At 36.4% G+C, this 17,370-nt stretch overlaps 1 protein-coding gene across 7 annotated transcripts in view; it reads left to right on the top strand.

Annotated features, from left to right (window-relative positions):
- The window catches only part of LOC131041672 (uncharacterized), a 91,004-nt gene that overhangs the window by 58,445 nt on the left and 15,189 nt on the right, over window positions 1-17,370 (top strand). Inside the window, exon 14 of one of the 7 annotated variants that reach the window (XR_009372373.1) lies at window positions 131-677. The exons of the other annotated variants lie outside the window; for them this stretch is intronic. The gene's annotated coding sequence lies outside the window, so the exon portion shown is untranslated. The remainder of the gene's footprint in view (window positions 1-130; window positions 678-17,370) is intronic. 7 annotated transcript variants of the gene reach the window in all.

The raw sequence follows: 17,370 nt of genomic DNA on the forward strand, positions 1-17,370 counted from the left end.
TTAGAATTAACTACAATATGCTAAGCAAAAGGATTATATACAACTGTATAATTTAATAAATCTATGTTTGCTTCAACAATTTCTTTTTAATTGGTTCCTATCTGTCTACATTGGTTGCTTTTTATTGCAGAGTATCCAGACATTTTCCAAGATTTGACAAATAACGTGCTTATGCTTTACATATAATGGTGTACATTAAAAACTTGATACAGTGTTCTAAAACAAACATTTAGCTGAGAAGTTTGTTTGTTCTGAAAAAGGTTTGGAAATATAAAGGACAATAAGGGCTGGCAAGGATCCATTCACTTTGTGAATTGCTGAGCTGTCAGTGAAGCCATTTCTCTTCTTTTCAACTATTGAAGATTGTCTGACTGTAAGGCAGACATTACCAAGGAAGTTGCTTTCACAATATATCCCACAACAAGATCTTGCAGCACAATTTTTCAAATTGACAAATTGAGGATTAGTTCACGGATATTACAGTCTGTTAAAAACATGCTCATGCCTTTTGGTGTTTTTTTATTTTGGATGCAATGGATTTAGTGAAATTTCTTTACTGCCAAGCTAACAAACATTTCATAGAGTGCAGAAGGCCACAACAAAGGATATCCTACTCGTAGCAATCGGCAAATCCCCATTTGGTAGCAGTTGCTCTGTCATTGTATCACTGATTACATGTAATATGAGCTGGCTCACCTTTCTAACCTCCATGGTGAATTTAAATTTTGTGGCACTAGTGCTAGGAATCTTGGATGAACAAGAATTGTTGTGAGCAAATGGATCTTTTATGGCTAGCATCAAAAGACAAAGATGAACTTCATAATGAATTGTAACTAGTGAAGAAAGCTAGGAATAAGTGGAAATTGGGCATCATTAAAAATAGGAGAGTTATCATCCTAGATCAAACTGATAACTCACATGTGCTCAAGGAAAACACAAACTGAATATGAAAGCACTTTTTTTATTAAATATGAGATTGTTTCAACCCTTAAGTTGGAGCATGACTAAGTCAAAAAGGCATCAAACTTAAAAGCTGAGAGAATAGGTGAAATTGTTGAAAAAAAATTATGTTTGATCTACCCTCTAAATACCCTAACTTGAGGGGAATAAGTATATTCATAAATGAAGACCTAATACTAGTTGATCGAGATGAACTCAGCAACTAAGTGCACAAACTGAAAGAAGCCATGAAGGGTTGTAAGCTTTTCTTCATTTTTCTTATTTGAATTGGGCCTTACACAAATATAGATGTCATTTTTGTCACATAAATATGGGAGCATGGCGAATGTAATCCTCTTAATATTCAAGGATTTGAGATAAAAGAAAATGATAGCAAATGTTTAGGGGGTACTGCTTCAAAATCGGACTGACTCATTGCTTCATGATAATTAAACTTGACACTAACAACCAATTTATCTGGTTAAAATAAAAGAACCAATAGAATTTTATTCTTATCCGTTTGCCAATTTTCCCAGCCCTCCACATTTTATAAGCAGCACAAACTGGATAAAAAGGTTTTTTTGATAATCCAAAGGACCGAATAACATCAAAATGTTCAAGTGTGAAGGGAAAATTGTCTTGATAGGGGATGGATTTCAATACTTATATTTTGCAGATTATTATGATCATTATGCTTTGAGGAAGATTCAAAACAGCCCAAGGATTTTCTAGAATTTCAGCAGATTTCATGAAAACTGATTTGGCAAAGAACTAATTGACTACTGGTCATGCATTATGATTGTAAAACAATATTGGCAAAGAACTAATTAACTACAAGTCATGCATTAAAATTCATTATGTTTGGAGGAAGATTCAAAACCAGCCCAAGCTTTTTTTAGTATTTCAGGAGATTTTATGAAAAACAATTTTGTTTCAGAACTAATTAACTGCCAGTGATACATTATATATCTTGCAATGGATGAAAATACCGGTCCAATTCTCTTGTTTACAGGAATGGTGGTAGCACTAAAGACACTGCCATCTTAAGCCAAAATTCTGATTCTCAAACTTAGAAAAATAACTTACACCTTCGTATGCTATTACAACAATCCACAGATCTAGTTCCTTCCTATCAATATCTTGGCCTGAACTTCAATTAGTAATTTTTGTGAGAATTTGCCAAGATCTAGAGGCAATGGAAAGCACAACTAAGAGAGAACAAAATGTGACAAGAATAAATTGTATTCCTATCAATGATGCAAAAATAGATCAACTGGATCATCAGAATTAGAATTGTTACATACAATGTAGATGAGCTTGCTTATAAAGGCAAGGCTAAGAGACAAGAAAGCACACAATGATGACATGTGGCTCAATGAGATGCAAGGGTAGGTAGGGGTAGGTAGGAGAAATAGTAAAATATTCCACATGAGGTGGATCACCTACCGAAGGTGGAATTATCACTCCACAATAAGTGGATATGATAAAGTAACAACAAGATCACACCATAAAAGGTGGAAATTCTCCTACATACACACTCCCAATGTAGCACATCTCCCTAAGTGTCTCATATGCAAACTCCAATGTTATGCATGTACCTAAGTAAACTTAAGTAAAGTGTAATTATATCCAACATGAATAAATAATTACACCAACAATTTTACTGGAATATTAGTATCATAAAAGAATCTGTGTAGGTTGAAAGGCCTTATATGGATTTTTTCGTTTGTAAATGTTGAATGGTGGGCTTTGGACAAGAAAAGAAATTGAAAATCCAAGTAATATTTGACATCTAGTATGCTTGAGAAATTGGGGGGGGGGAATGGGGCAAGATCCTTTTGCATTTTGCAATAAGTTTGGCCTGATAGGAAACCTTGATGATTCAAAATTGTGACTGGAAATCTGGATGGAAAGCAAATTATGCCTTGATCGCCTTAACATCAATCACCTAGATTTAGTTCCTAATTAATTTTTTTGGTCCGTATCCCAATTATATTTTAAAATGGAATAGTGGTATTTTAGAAAGAATAGATGTAGGTTGGAGGGCCTCTAAAAGCAGTTGTCAAAAAGCTGAAATTTATAGCTTGAACAATAAAAAGTAATCATTCAAAAGCTTAGTAATTCTTGTTATCCTTTGATTATGAAAGTTAAACAGAGGTATCTTATCCTGATACACATGGAACACAATCCGAAAAATTAAAAAAATTAGTTTGTCACTAGTCACTTTCAAGTTAAATATAACAGACCAACCCTATTCTCCTTTTAGAATCTACCTTGCTACCATTGAAAGTGAAGCTCTAAAATGTTATCACTTGTTATGTAAGAATACACTTTTTGTAAACTAAGCCAAGATAAACTTCTTTTCATTGGTCAACTATCAATGGGGTCTATAACAACAAGCATTATGAGGCATTGGATCTTCAAGGGGTACAACTGTACAAACTTTAGGTTGTATCAATTTAGTATCTAGGAGTCTTGAATGCTATATTTCCTTGATAAATAAATCAATGATGCATTGTAAGCTATGAGTTTTCATCCTCTTGAATGTCACCGAAATAGGTTTTGTTCATATTTTCTAGCAAGGGTTTGTTTTGACTAACCCTACGAAGGATTTCCTAGAAACCTCTACTCAGTGGGTTCATCCTTCCTAGATAGAGCTTACCATAAATTGCTCTCCCAATAGAAAAGGTCTCAATTGTTTGACTATATTTAGGATAGCTAACATTTCCTTTTCGTAAATTGATGTCAAGAAATTCCTATGTTTGAGTTATGACTCTCAAATGCTAGGGATCTTTCCTATTGCATGAGTACTATTTCTATGCCATGCCAAGAAGCATCACATTCCACAATGAAACTTTTAGAATATAATGGTGTAGCTAGAACTAGAGTTGTGCACATAGCTTCCTCTAGCTTCTCAAATGCCTTGGTGGCTACCTCATTCCATTGGAAGGATTCCTTCAACAAAGTTGTGAGAGGTGCTACTATGCTTGTATAGTTTTTAACAAATTAGTGATAGTAAATAGTAAGCGTTAAGATACCTTGAAAGTTCTCGAGGGTCATAGGCATTTTTTATTCTACTATAGCCTTAATCTTGTGAGGGCCCACTTTGACTCCCTCATGTGAAACAATATGGCCTATATACTTCACCTTTTTGACTCCAAAAGCACACTTGGATGATTTAGAATAAAGTTGATGTTCAAGAATGTCCAAAACCTGATACACATGTTGCAAGTGTTCCTTCCAATCTTTCCTAGATATTAATATGTCATAAAAAATATCATTAAGAATTTTTGTAGAAATGAATTGAAGATAGAGTTCATCAAACTTTAAAATGTAGATGGTGCATTCATGAGGCCAAAAGTTGTCACCAAAAAATTCATAGTGAACCTCACGAGTTTGAAAAGTTGGCTATGTATATCCTCATCTCTAATTCTGATTTGATGATAACTAGAACATAGATCAAGTTAAAATAAGCATGATTTAGCTCATCTAACAAATCATCAATAACTGGAATTGGAAACTTTATCTTTTATGGTGTATTTTTTGATCTCTCTATAATTAAGACATATTTCTCAAGTATTGTCTTTCTTGTGCACCATTACCATAGGAGAGGAGTACGTACTTAAACTAAGCTTTATAATATCTGCCTCTAGCATCTTTTGTGCCATCTTCTCAATCTCACTTTTTTGTACATATAGGCACTTGTAGGGCCTAACGTTGGGTGGTTGGCTACTTGGTACTAGTTGAATGGCATGATCATGATCACTTTTACAAGGCAATCATTGGTGGTTGGCAAAGTGCTTTTCTGCAACTGGTTGTAAATCTGGTGCTGTAGAAGCCTTTGATTGAGGTGCCTCCAATGAAAACAATTGGGCCATAAACCCATCGAAGCTTTTGTAATGTCCCTTTCCGTGTAATCATTCTTGGAGGATTTATTAGCCTATTTAATTCTTGTAGGCTATTGTCGGGAAAAGGGAATTAATTAATTTAATTATTTAATATTATACGTCCAAGTTTTTTTTTTTCTGATGAGTATCTGTCAAAGTTTATCGCAAAGGTATTATTTTTCAATTAATTTAATAAAGTGTATAAAGTGACTTTAATAGTTATTTTAGTGAATTTTTTTATAAAGTCATTTTATTATTTCCCTAAGCTTAAATCAAAATAAAAAAGATTGGGAAATTGGAAATTGCTCTTGAAGTTTCCCCAAACTGTATAAAAGAACATTGAGGGGTCCATTGAAGGCATGCTTGGTTATTTTCTCATATTGATTTGAAGGCTTGCTTAGTTATTTTCTCATATCGATTTGGAAAGCTTATCATAGCTTGAAAACCTATGATGAAAACCCTAAGGGATTGTTGGTTTCAGTATTGAAACTATCTGGCCTAGCTAGAGTTGGAAATATCCAGCATTACGAGAAGATGCATCTCTGCCTACATGAGATGTGTGTTCAAGACTTTTCCTGCCTCCTGAAATGCCATTCTGTGCAAGAGTCTTTTTGCTTGTGTCTCTCGCCATCTCCGTGTCCCCCACTCCATTTTCTGCCATCTCTTGCACGTTTCCTCTGACTTGGGGGCTAAAATGTCAAAAAAACAAAAAGAGAACTTCTTTTTTGTGTGTTTGGTCGATGCTGCTGTAAAAGCCAAAAACGTGCCCAGCGAGAGGAAAATGAACCCTAAACGCTGCAAGGTTAGAAATTGTGCTCATTATTTAATTTGTTTCCCCAACGATGCAATATGGCATTCAATGAAACTACATAACTTTAAATTTAAGGTTTCTGTTTTTCAAATTTGTTGTTTGAAGGTTTCCGTTTCATGCTTCTAATTTTCAGATTTATGATTTTCAAATTTTGAATGCTTGCAGATTTTGCATACATGTCTACCAGTGCAGTTGCATAGCAATTGTGTTAGTAGACATGTATGCAAAATCTGGAAGACATGTATGCAAAATCTGGTAGACATGTATGCAAAATCTTGAAGCATTCAAAATGTGACCAACTGACAGTGAAACTGAAAGCATTAAACAAATCTGGAAGCATTCATAAAGTGAAACTGCAACTGTGCTAGTGTCCACTGTCCTTCAATTGTGTTTGCTGATTTGGTCTCATCGAATGCGATGATTGCAAGTTACTTCAACAAATCCAATTTGTGCAAACTGCAATTGCAAACTGAAACAAGCATTGTAAATTTGTACCTCTTGTAATATAATTTTTTTTTTCGTGTAGAATGTTAGGTGGAGGAAAACAAGCATTGTACCCCTTTTGGAAGTATTTTGAATGTAGTCCGGGGCAAAAAGGTATAGGTGGAACAACCACGGTTAAATCTAAGCTTTGTCCAATGAAATGGCAAGGTACTTACACGAAGGTGAAGGCTCATTTCCTTCACCAACCTGGAAAAGGTGTTGAACCTTGTCCAAATGAGACAGAACGGTATGAGGCTGTGAGGGGTCAAGAAAGGGCTGATGGAAAATTTTATAATATGAGCTTCTCTTACACTTCAATGATAGGGACAGCTGCTGCAACTAGTAATCAGAATAGAGAGATAGATTTGGATGTGTCTTCTAGAGATTTTACAGCACAACAGTCTCACAAGAGACCACATACTTGCAGCTCAAATCCCATTGGAAGGATTTTTTGATGTGCAAGGTAGAGAAGCAGTTGATGCAGCAATTGCATGCTTCTTTTATGCAAATGGAATACCATTTAATGCTGTTCACTCACCTCTAATTGATAAAGAAAAATTTCGATTTGAGCAACAAATTGCACCAATGAAAAGAGTGTGGTCTATAGAAGGATGTAGTATTGTGATGGATGGGTGGATAAATGCTAGAAATCATCCTCTTCTTAATGTCATGGTGACATGCAACAAAGGGCCTTATTTTTTGAAGGCAATAGACTATTCAAGGCAAGAAAAGAATGCAGATTTTCTTCATAACCATCTATGTGACATCATTGAGGAGGTGGGGGCATCATATGTAGTCCAAGATATTACCAATGTTGTCCCTGTCTATAAAGCAACAGGTATGATGGTGCAAAAAATGTACAAACATATATTTTGGACATCATGTTGTGTGCATTCATTGAACAACACACTCAAAGATATTGGCAAGTTCCGGTGCATTTCAGACCTCATAGAAAAGGGCAGAAAAATACAAATATTCATGTGTAACCATCACCACACACAAGCCATTTATTGCAAGTTTGCCAAGGTGAAACTTCTCAAACCAGCTGATACATGGTTTCCTTCTTACTTTATTCTTCTTGACCGCTTTGTGAAGTCAAAGGAGTTTTGTGTTCCATGGTTGTTAGTGATTCATGGGCAGCTTTGAGGCAATTTACATTAGATACTGCAATTGAGGTGAGAGTTTTGGTTCTTCATGACTGTTTTTGGGCTGATGTGAGATTTGTTGTGGACTTTATTAGGCCCACATGTGAGTTGATTAGATATATCGACTCAGACAAGCCATGTTTGGGGGAAGTTTATGAAGAAATAGATTTCATGTGTCAAAGAGTCGAGAAAATAACTGATGCAAAAAATCTTTCTTTATATCCTTTTATAGAAGAAAAGTTACTTGCAAGATGGAACAAACTTAACACACCCCTTCAGTGTGTTGCCCATGCCTTAAATCCTAAATGGCATAAGACACAAGAGACCATTAAGGGGGCTCCACATGAGGATAGAGGTAATAAAGGGATTTTGGGCTGTGGTAAAAAATATTTATGGTCAAGCTGAGGATGCCTCAATTATAAGGAGCCAATGGAATAAGTTTTCATGTGGGCAAGGTGATTTTTCTAAAGTGAAGCTTTATATGATATGCGAGCAAAGAAAGATCCTTTAGAGTGGTGGTGGAACCATGGAGGTGAAACCCCTGAATGTCAATCACTTACAATCAGATTGCTCTCACAAGCAACTAGCTCTTCATATTATGAGAGAAATTGGAGTACTTATGGTTTTATTCATTCACAAAAGAGGAACCGGTTAGGGTCAAAGGAAGTAGAGAACTTGGTCTACTTTCATAGCTCACTTTGTTTTCTCTCTCATGTTGATCTTGGGTACATGGAGGGTCCTTCAGCAAAATGGAACCAAATTGCACTTGATGGAGAAGTTGCAGCCATGGGGGATGAAGTGGTTGAACCAAATGGCCTTAATGAATTGCCCTTAGTTCTACTGCCATTAAAGGAACTCAAGTTAGAGAGTGATGAGTATCTGGAGGCCATCCTAGCTAAAGACCTTGATATGGATGATCAAAACATAGCAGAGTAGATGATAGATTTTTGATTTTTGTTTTTTATTTGTGTATCAGCATCAATATTTCAATAATGGTAATCTAATATGAAATATGTAGTGTGAGTTTTGTATTTTGGACACAATAATATTTGACATTTGTATATTTAAAGTTGAAAGTTAATATTTATTTGTTTTGATTAAGTAAAAGCAGGTTTTTGAAAGGAACCCGAACCTTTTACAAAGCAAGAGATATCATAAGAACTAGAAAAATCCGTGTCTGATCACTTCAAAAACTAAAACAGATCCCATCCAAACAAAAAGGGATCACAACCCACATTACATAACATTACATAAAAAACCAGAAAAAGACAGCATTCGGAAAGCAAAACAACAGCAAAAAGACAGAAAACGAGACCACTGCCGAGACAGAGACAGAGACAGCTATATACTTTTCATGATATCATCAGCATGGACAACCATCTACTTCATGTTGTCTGCCGATGTCTTTAACTCCTCTAGCTCACGACCTTTGATGTCGCCCTTGATCCTAGTATTGGCTCTGGTACTCTTCTCATGCCCATTTTTGTCCGACCGTTCCTTGTCAACATCCTTCTCTGTATTGTTCTCAAGTCTATTGATCAAGATGTTCATATTATCCACCTAAGCTTTGAGGATCTGGAAGTTTTGTTTTGCAATATTCTTAACAATGAGTTCCATCTTATCAATTCTGCTACCCAGATTGTTCATAGCAGTTTCCATCCCTTTCACCTCCTTATTTTCTTCCATCTCTTTAGCCTTTTTTTTCAGTGGCGATAATTTCACCCACCATGCTTTCAATGGCTTCCGCATTATTAATTGCAACTGCCAATTCTTTAACATTTTCCATTAGGGGTTTCTCGCCAACCGTTGCTCTTTTGAGAGTCATCATATCTTTCTTCAAGCTGTCTATTTCCTTCACCATTGTACCAACGGTCTCACAGAAGTCCTTTATAGTCACATTTTCACCAACACAATCACTAAGCTTACCACTTTTGTCCTCTTGATCCTCTTTCTGCATACCTTGGGTGTTCAAACCCTCAATGTTGCCCGTAACCGGATTCTCCTCCCCCTCCTTATCCTGCCCCTCATCTTTTTTATTCTCCTCTGCCTCCTCTTCAGAATCAATCAGAATTTGGCTAATATCTTTATTGCTTTCCTTGCTGGTCTTCTTCCTCTACATTTGCTTTCCAGTAACTTTCTGTTTCTTTTTTTTAATAAATTTCCCTTCGAAGGATTCGGCCTCAGACTTCGAAATATCTGAATCCATCACAATCCTTTTCCTCTTAGCTTTGTTCCTACCTTTTTTGCTAGTCTCCTCCGAGTCGCCCTCAGTCTCCGAATCAAAGTTAAAGCCACTAGCCTCACTCTCCGTGTCCTCATCTCTTGCATATTTGCCTTTAATAGGTTTTTCAATGCACTTCCCTTTAAGAACTTTATAGACAAGAGCCATAAGACCCTGGTGAAGGGCATGGTCACCTTTGGGATCTTTCTGAATCTCCTTGATAGTATGGTCCATGGAGCAAGCTAGATAATGTGGCAGGCTCACCTTTTCCCCATGGCGGAAATGGTTGAGCAAAACAAAATGGTGACCATAGGCTCTAGTAAACCTACCATCCAAAGTAATATAGGTGATAGTAGCTAATAAAACAAACCTCCATGGCCTACATATCCGTTTAGGGGAATGATAGGAATTGTCGACTTTCACCATCTTCTTCCTTTCATCATCCGTGACAGGGAATTTGTCCGCAGCTTTATCAGAGATGCTGTGGTCCCTATAAAATTTCATGCCCTCAGTCATCATCCCCGCAGCTTCAACAATAATCTCCTTGTCTACAGTCATCATCTGGGACCCGACCAGGATTTTGCCATTCTTCCAGTTCTTAATAAAATGTTTGGTAACCGCAGGATCTTTCCCATTAAGCCTCTCCATAAACACACTCAGACCCCCCTCCTGAAGGATATCCGACACTTCCTTGTTCTTCCATTATTCCAAGCAAGAGGTAGGTTCGAACCTTTTTTTATTTCCTCCCATTTTTCCTTTGCTATCCTTGAATTTCCTTCTCTCGGCTCCAAATCTTCTTCTCTGGTTTTTGTGGATGCCCTGAAAAAAAGCCCAGAATCCGTGCCAAACGATAATGAAAAGACACTTGAATAAATACTCATTACCTCCGTAATAACCTTGCTTCGAAATAAGAGGAGGATGCATTTATAAATTATAGTTGATAGTGCCACGTTGCCTCGTTTGGATATGGTCCAGATCGAGCAGGGATTTCACTTCACATGCGAGCTCACTCTCACCATAAGTAGTAATAATATCTTCCGTTTGGCATGCCAGGTTGGCTGCCTAGTCTGCGCATGAGTTTGCTTCCCTATGCACGTGTGAAAACACACATTTCAAATTCCTCACTAATTTTCTTAGCCGCTTTGATAGCATTGCTTATTGACCAAGAAGGTGGGAACTTCTTATTCAAACAATTGATTATATTCAATGAATCTCCTTTGCACCAAACTCTAGTGCAGCTTCCTTAGCTAGGACCATCCCATGGTAAGCAGCCATAGCCTCAACTACATGATTTGTCTGATTTCCTATGGGTATACATTTTATAATTTTGCATTTTCCCCATTCGTCCCTAAGAACCACCCCACATCTTGCTATACCAGGATTACCCTTTGATGCACCATCAAAGTTTATTTTCATTCGTCCGTTGGGCAGGCTTACCCATATCACACCCTCTCTAGGATCGTTCTGAAAGTGTTCTCGACCTTTTAATCTCCACTTCTTGAAGATTGTTTGATCGTCCTTGTCTTGAGGATTAGCAATACCACATATTATATTCATATTTTCCACTATATTTCTTTTTATTTTCTCAAACACAATTTGAGCCTTAGACACCTTCTCTCTGAAGACTCTTTCGTTTCTCTCTTTCCATATACCCCAACACATATGGGGTAAAGCTAATTTCCACAACAAAGTAGTAAATTTGTTCCTTGAAGGATGATGCCAAGAATTAAAAACCTCTTGAATTGACTCTGGGAAACTCCAACTGATTTTGAAATGATCCAGACATCTTCCCCAGACATCAGCAGAAAAAGGGCAGTGAAAGAGCAGATGGTTGATGGTCTCCTCACTCTGCATGCAAAGAAAACAAACACTAGGCATGCACATACCTCTTTTTCTGAGCTTCTCAATAGTTAGAATTTTATCTTGAAGGGCTGTCCAGAAAAAAATATTAATCTTAGGGGCAAGGCCTTTCACCCAAGCCTTAGCCCAGCATGGACTCTCCATTTTAGAATATTGATGATAATAAAGAGAAGCCACAGTGAATTTACCATTTGCTGTGAGTTAATATTTATTTGTTAAACTTTACCATTGTTCTTGTTTTCCAAGATTTATGTTAGGATATTTTCTGAAAATTATCAAATTATGATATTTTCTGAAAATTATCAAATTGTATTAAAAAATATTGCTGTCTCCAATTACCCCATCTCCAATTTTTGAAAATTTGTCGTAGTGCTACTAGTACCCGTCTTCGAAGTCTCAAAGTACCCCCGTCTCCGGGTAACCTTGGAAATATCATCTAGGTATTTCATAGTGCACTTGCATTTGTGTTCATCAAAATTGTAAAGTCTCTTTTAGAGACAAATTTGCAAGGGTCTGGTTATATTGCAAATTCCTTGTCATGAACGTCCTACTTGGACATATCTTTTTGAAGGTTTGAAAGATTACACTATTGAGAGCATTCCTGGCGTGGAGATTTGCACATCTTGGTCGCTCCATCTTGTTACTTGGCATGGATATATATTTGTGGGCGTGGGCTCTATTATGGATGCATGAGTAGTCTTTTTGGATGTGAAGCTTAAAACCTTGGGTGTGAAGGTTTATTCCATGAAGCAAAGCCTCCTTTGTCATGGCATCAATACTTTTATTGGAGGAAATTACTTGCTTTGGCATGGAGTATTTCTATCTTGGTGCGAACCCCTCTTTATTCCATGGCATGAGCTGCTCCTGTATCAGGGCAAGGTATTATTGCTGCAAGTTGTGAGTGTTCAATATCATATGCTGGAGTATCTTCTTGGGCATGAGCTCTTGTTTCTATGGCATGAATCTTTGCATTGGCATGAGTAGCTTCTGTAGCGTGCCAAGATATTATTGCTGCAAGTCATGAGTGTTCAATATCATAGCTGGAGTATCTTTTTGGGTGTGAGCTTGTCTTTCTATGGCCTGAATCTTTGCATTGGCATGAGCCATTGATCTCTGCATGTGGCCTTTGCTGCATTAAATTTCCAAAGTATTTCTGAGTTTGGTACGATTTGTAAGGCTTCAATATCATGGTCAAAATTGTCACATGATCTTAATCTGAATTCTGCAATATAAAGGTGAGCTCCTGTTTCTATGGCATGAATCTTTGCATTGGCATGAGCTATTGATCTCTGCATGTGGCCTTTGCTGCATTATATTTCTAGTGTATTTCTGAGTTTGCTATGATTTGTAAGACTGCAATGTCATGGCCAAAATTGTCATGTGTTCTTAATCTGAGATTCACATTATAAATGTCAGAATTATTTTTAGACCTGTGTTTGCTCTTACTGTGTTAATTATTGGCAAAACTTCTGTTCTATATCTATTGTTTATATGCATATGCAATATATATGATGAACACAACAAACAACAAAATATGTTAAACCTACAATCTGAAACCATTCACTCAGAAGTAAAGAATTTGTGCACAAACAGCAAGACAGAATATTGGGGTAAATTCAAGTTCAAATTGAAAGGGGTTTTTACAACCTTTCTTAAGCATCTTTTGCTGTTGATGAGAGCTTACTATTTGTGGATACTTTGCATGGAAACCTTGTAGTTTTATTGTCTGAGTAAAAATGCGTGAAACCGGTTGGAAGTTCATCTCAGTTGTTCCCATGTAGTAAGCCACTGGACTCCCAAAATGATGTTTGCTACAGTAATGGAGAGCAAACATAAGGCAATCTAGTTGGTATTCTCCTATGGTGAGCTTAATAGTGTGGCTTTTCATCGAAGAATTGATAATAACCCCATTTGCAATCATCTCTTGAAATTTTGGAGTTGGATAGATAAAATAATTTAGATGAGCTGCTAACTTCTTGTTAATGAAGTTGCGAGTGCTTCTTGAGTCTATTAACAGTGCTCTTCTTTTTTGTCCTTAAGAAACCCACTACCTTGAGGGTTTGTAGTCTGCTAATTCTTGAAATATGCATGACAAGAGATAGTTGGCTCTGTATCTCCTGATTCCTCATGTGGCTTATTGATGATGTCTAACAGTATTTGCTCATTAGGCCCTTAAATGTAGAACTTCTTAGCACAATTATGTTGTTGACTAATTTGCTATCACAATTTATATATGATATTTTTGCTCTCTTTTCTTCAATTTGTTGAGGAGTCAATCTAATGGGTTGAGGGAATGGATGTGGTAGATGATTTTCTCTCTTAAGTTATTAAGCCCTTGTCTTTTGAGAAATTTTTCCCTCTACCATATGTGCCATGATAGTTGAATTAGATGGAGTAAGAGGATAAACATGCATACTTAATGTTGGATGTGATTCTTATGCCCACCAAGAAACAAGTAATTCAAGTCATCCTCTGCAATTGTTTCCACTCACAAGGATAGGTTCTGGCATTGTTAAATATAATCCTTGATCAATTTTGTTTGCAACAATTTGGCTAGTTGGCTGAAGTAATTCTCATTGACACTATTGTTTTAGTGTAAATACTGCTCGTCTGGAAAAACTAACTAGGTGCACATAGGGAGTGATGCCAAATGAATTGCCCTAGTTCCAGATATGAGGAAGCCATTGTCACCTTCTGCCCACTTGGTATTTGATGTACATGAAAAAAATTCTATATTTGATTTATCCAAATAAATGGTTCCTTTCCTTTGAAGTTATGCATATATGCCTTCGATAGTTGGATTCAAGATTATAGTTAGTGCTAGAATTTGGATCAGGATTGGCTTTTTCAGATGAACTGCCTTGATTAATGGAAAAATGTGGTTGTGAGGCTGATTGTTTCTCAATATAATTTTTGAAATATGACAATTTTGTATTCATTTTAGCCATATATCAGACAAATCACCTTTTATTTATATGATTTCAGACTGCATATTGTGCATATGTTCATCCATTGCACATTGCACCTTGCACCTAATGAAGATGACACTAGATTTGAAGAGCCATGTGATCTCAACATTGAATTTATGTCCTCTTTGTTAGGAGTTTGTTTTGGTGTGTAGGAATTCTTGCCTTAACATATAGTTTGCGATCCCATCATGATGTTGCCAAAACACTCTTGATAATAACTTATTCAAAACAAATCAAAATAAGCTGAACTTTTGACTGTAACTTACCCCTGTCTATCTCTTAATTAAAATCAAAATCTACATGCAGCTGTACATTCTCTCTTTTTCTGTTTTTAGAAAGCGCTTCACTCAACAACCAAAAAACACTTCATTTATTAGGCGTCAATACTTCATAATGTTTTTTTGTTTCATTAATATTCATAAAACTCTTCTAGAATAAAACCTACTAAAAATGGCGCTGCTGTTTGGATTCTAAAAAATGGAAGATTTCTAAAATATCTTGGGCACCCAAATCTGATCATGAAACCTTATCAAACCTGCTTTTAAATCTGCATGAAATCTTTCTTTTTATGTCACATTAAATCTTTCTTTTTATGACAAACATTCTTTTCTTGTATCCTTCTAAAAGTGGCGACCAACTTTCTGTGATTTGCTTTCCTTTCTTGGCAGCTGTAAAAACTGATTTTGTTTGATCTAAATCTTCTCTACCTTGGCGCCCGACATGAAACTTATCAGTGTATAATGCAGCAACATCAAACAATATGCGAATTCTTTCTGACACAGTAGGTTCTTACATCTTTTTGCATGCGTCAAGCTTTGATATCAATGACAATTATCTAACGATTTCCCTCTTTGTCATTGATGACAACTTCAAGCTTACAAAACTGAAAATGCAAGTTGCTCCTGCTCCCTATCTCTGATTTTCCCCCTTTGACATCAATGGCAAAGGAGATAATAACTCTGCAAGTTCTTTACGCAGAGCTAAAGGATATGACAATTATAAGCTACCCCTTAATCAATACTCTTCCTTACTGACAAGATGAGTGTGACATCACTCCCAACTTCTTTCTTAGGTACACAAAAATTTCCTTTGGAAGAGGTTTGGTGAAGATATCTGCAACTTGTCCTTTGGTGGCAACGTATTCTAACTTTACTTGATTGTTAGCAACTTGCTCTTTTAAAACATGATACTTAATTGGAATATGTTTAGCCTTGGAATTTATAATTGTATTCTTGGATATATTAATTGCACTTGTATTGTCACAAAAAATAGAAATAGGATGATCAAACTCTACCTTGATGTTTTTCAACATTTGCTTCATCCATAGAAGTTGTGTGCAACAAGAAACTGCTTCAATGTATTTAGCTCCTCATGTAGATAAAGAAATTGACTCTTGTTTCTTACTCAACCACAAAACAAGATAATTTCCTAGAAAGAATGCACCTCCACTCGTGCTCTTTCTATCATCAACGTTGCCAACCCAATTTGCATCTGTATATGCTGTGAGGGTGAAATCTTCACCTCTTGGATACAATAAACCGAAATCCATAGTACCTTTCAGATATTTGAATATCCTCTTTACTGCACTTACATGAGTCTCCTTTGGTGCAGCCTAAAATCGAGTCACATATAAAACAACTTGCATAATATTGGGGCGTGTAGCTGTGACCTACAATAAGCTCCTAATCATTGACCTGTACAAAGTTTGATTAGCTTCGGGAGATTCATCATCCTTGCTCAACTTGCATCCTGTAACCATGAGGGTACTCACAGGATTGCGATCTTCTACCTTGAACTTCTTCAGCATTTCCTTAATATACTTGGTTTGAGAAAGAAATATTCCATTAGCTAATTGTAATACTTGGTAACCAAGAAAATAGGACAGCTCACCAAGCATTGAAATTTCAAACTTATTTCATTGTTGCCTTCAAAGATGATATCATCTACATATGCAACAATGATTAACATGTCATTACCTTCATTTTTGACATGGAAGTTGCTATTCGCAGAACCTCTTTTGTAGCCTTGCTGCTGCAAGTATTTGTCTAGTCTAGAATACCAAGCTCTAGGTGCTTGTTTCAACCCATATAGTGCTTTCTTCATTTTGCATACATAGTCCTGATTTTCTGAAATAATAAATCCATCAGGCTGTTACATTTGAACTTCTTCCTCCAAATTTCCATTTGGAGAGGTTGATTTTACATCCATTTGAAAGACTTTGAAATTCTTGAATTTTGCAAAAGCTAGAAACATTCTTATTGCTTCTAACCAAACAACAAGTGCAAATGTTTCTTCAAAGCCAACGCCCTCTACTTGTGTGTATCCCTTGCACACAAGTCTTGCCTTATTTCCTAGAATTTGGTCCACTTCATTTAATTTGTTCCTGAAAACCCATTTAGTTCCAATGACTTTCTTATCTTTGGGTCTTGGAACAAGTTGCCAAGTTGTATTCTTCTCAATTCGATCGAGCTCTTTGTCGATTGCTTCTATTCAATTTTTGTCTTTACTTGCTTCTTGAACATTCTTTGGTTCAATTTTGGACATTTTGTGACCTTTTCACACATCGCCCCATTGCTAACGGGGACCCCCTCTTTTTTAGCTTGCTGCGTTGTTAGGTTAGGGTTTTGGCTGCTTAGTGGGCAATTTCGTGTTTCCAGTGCCCGAGTCTTGGAGTTTTGATCATGCCTAGTGCCGTTTAGGGTTTTTGAAGTTATAGGATCAAGTTGCAAACGTTGATATTTTAATGATCCTAAATTTTGTCTAAGTGTTGACCTTTTGAGCGTTAACGTGTATTTAAACACGCGCATCAGTGATTTTAAAGTGCCAAGGTATTTTCAGACCTTTTGGAGTTGTTTTCTCACTCTTAAGGTATTATTTAAATTGATTTCACACTTTATCCCGATAATTTCCTAGCGTTTTGCCCATTTTTTGGAAAATTTGCCTAAGTCTAGTCTAATTTTGAAGTTCCTAAGCGATTTTGAGTGGTTAAAATGCCAAATTCCTAAGGCAAATCCATATTTCAAGGGTTAGAAGGTCAAAATCCATGCTAGAGGTG

This window comes from Cryptomeria japonica, chromosome 4 (genome assembly GCF_030272615.1).
Source record: "Cryptomeria japonica chromosome 4, Sugi_1.0, whole genome shotgun sequence".
In the NCBI taxonomy this organism is placed as follows: Eukaryota; Viridiplantae; Streptophyta; class Pinopsida; order Cupressales; family Cupressaceae; genus Cryptomeria; species Cryptomeria japonica.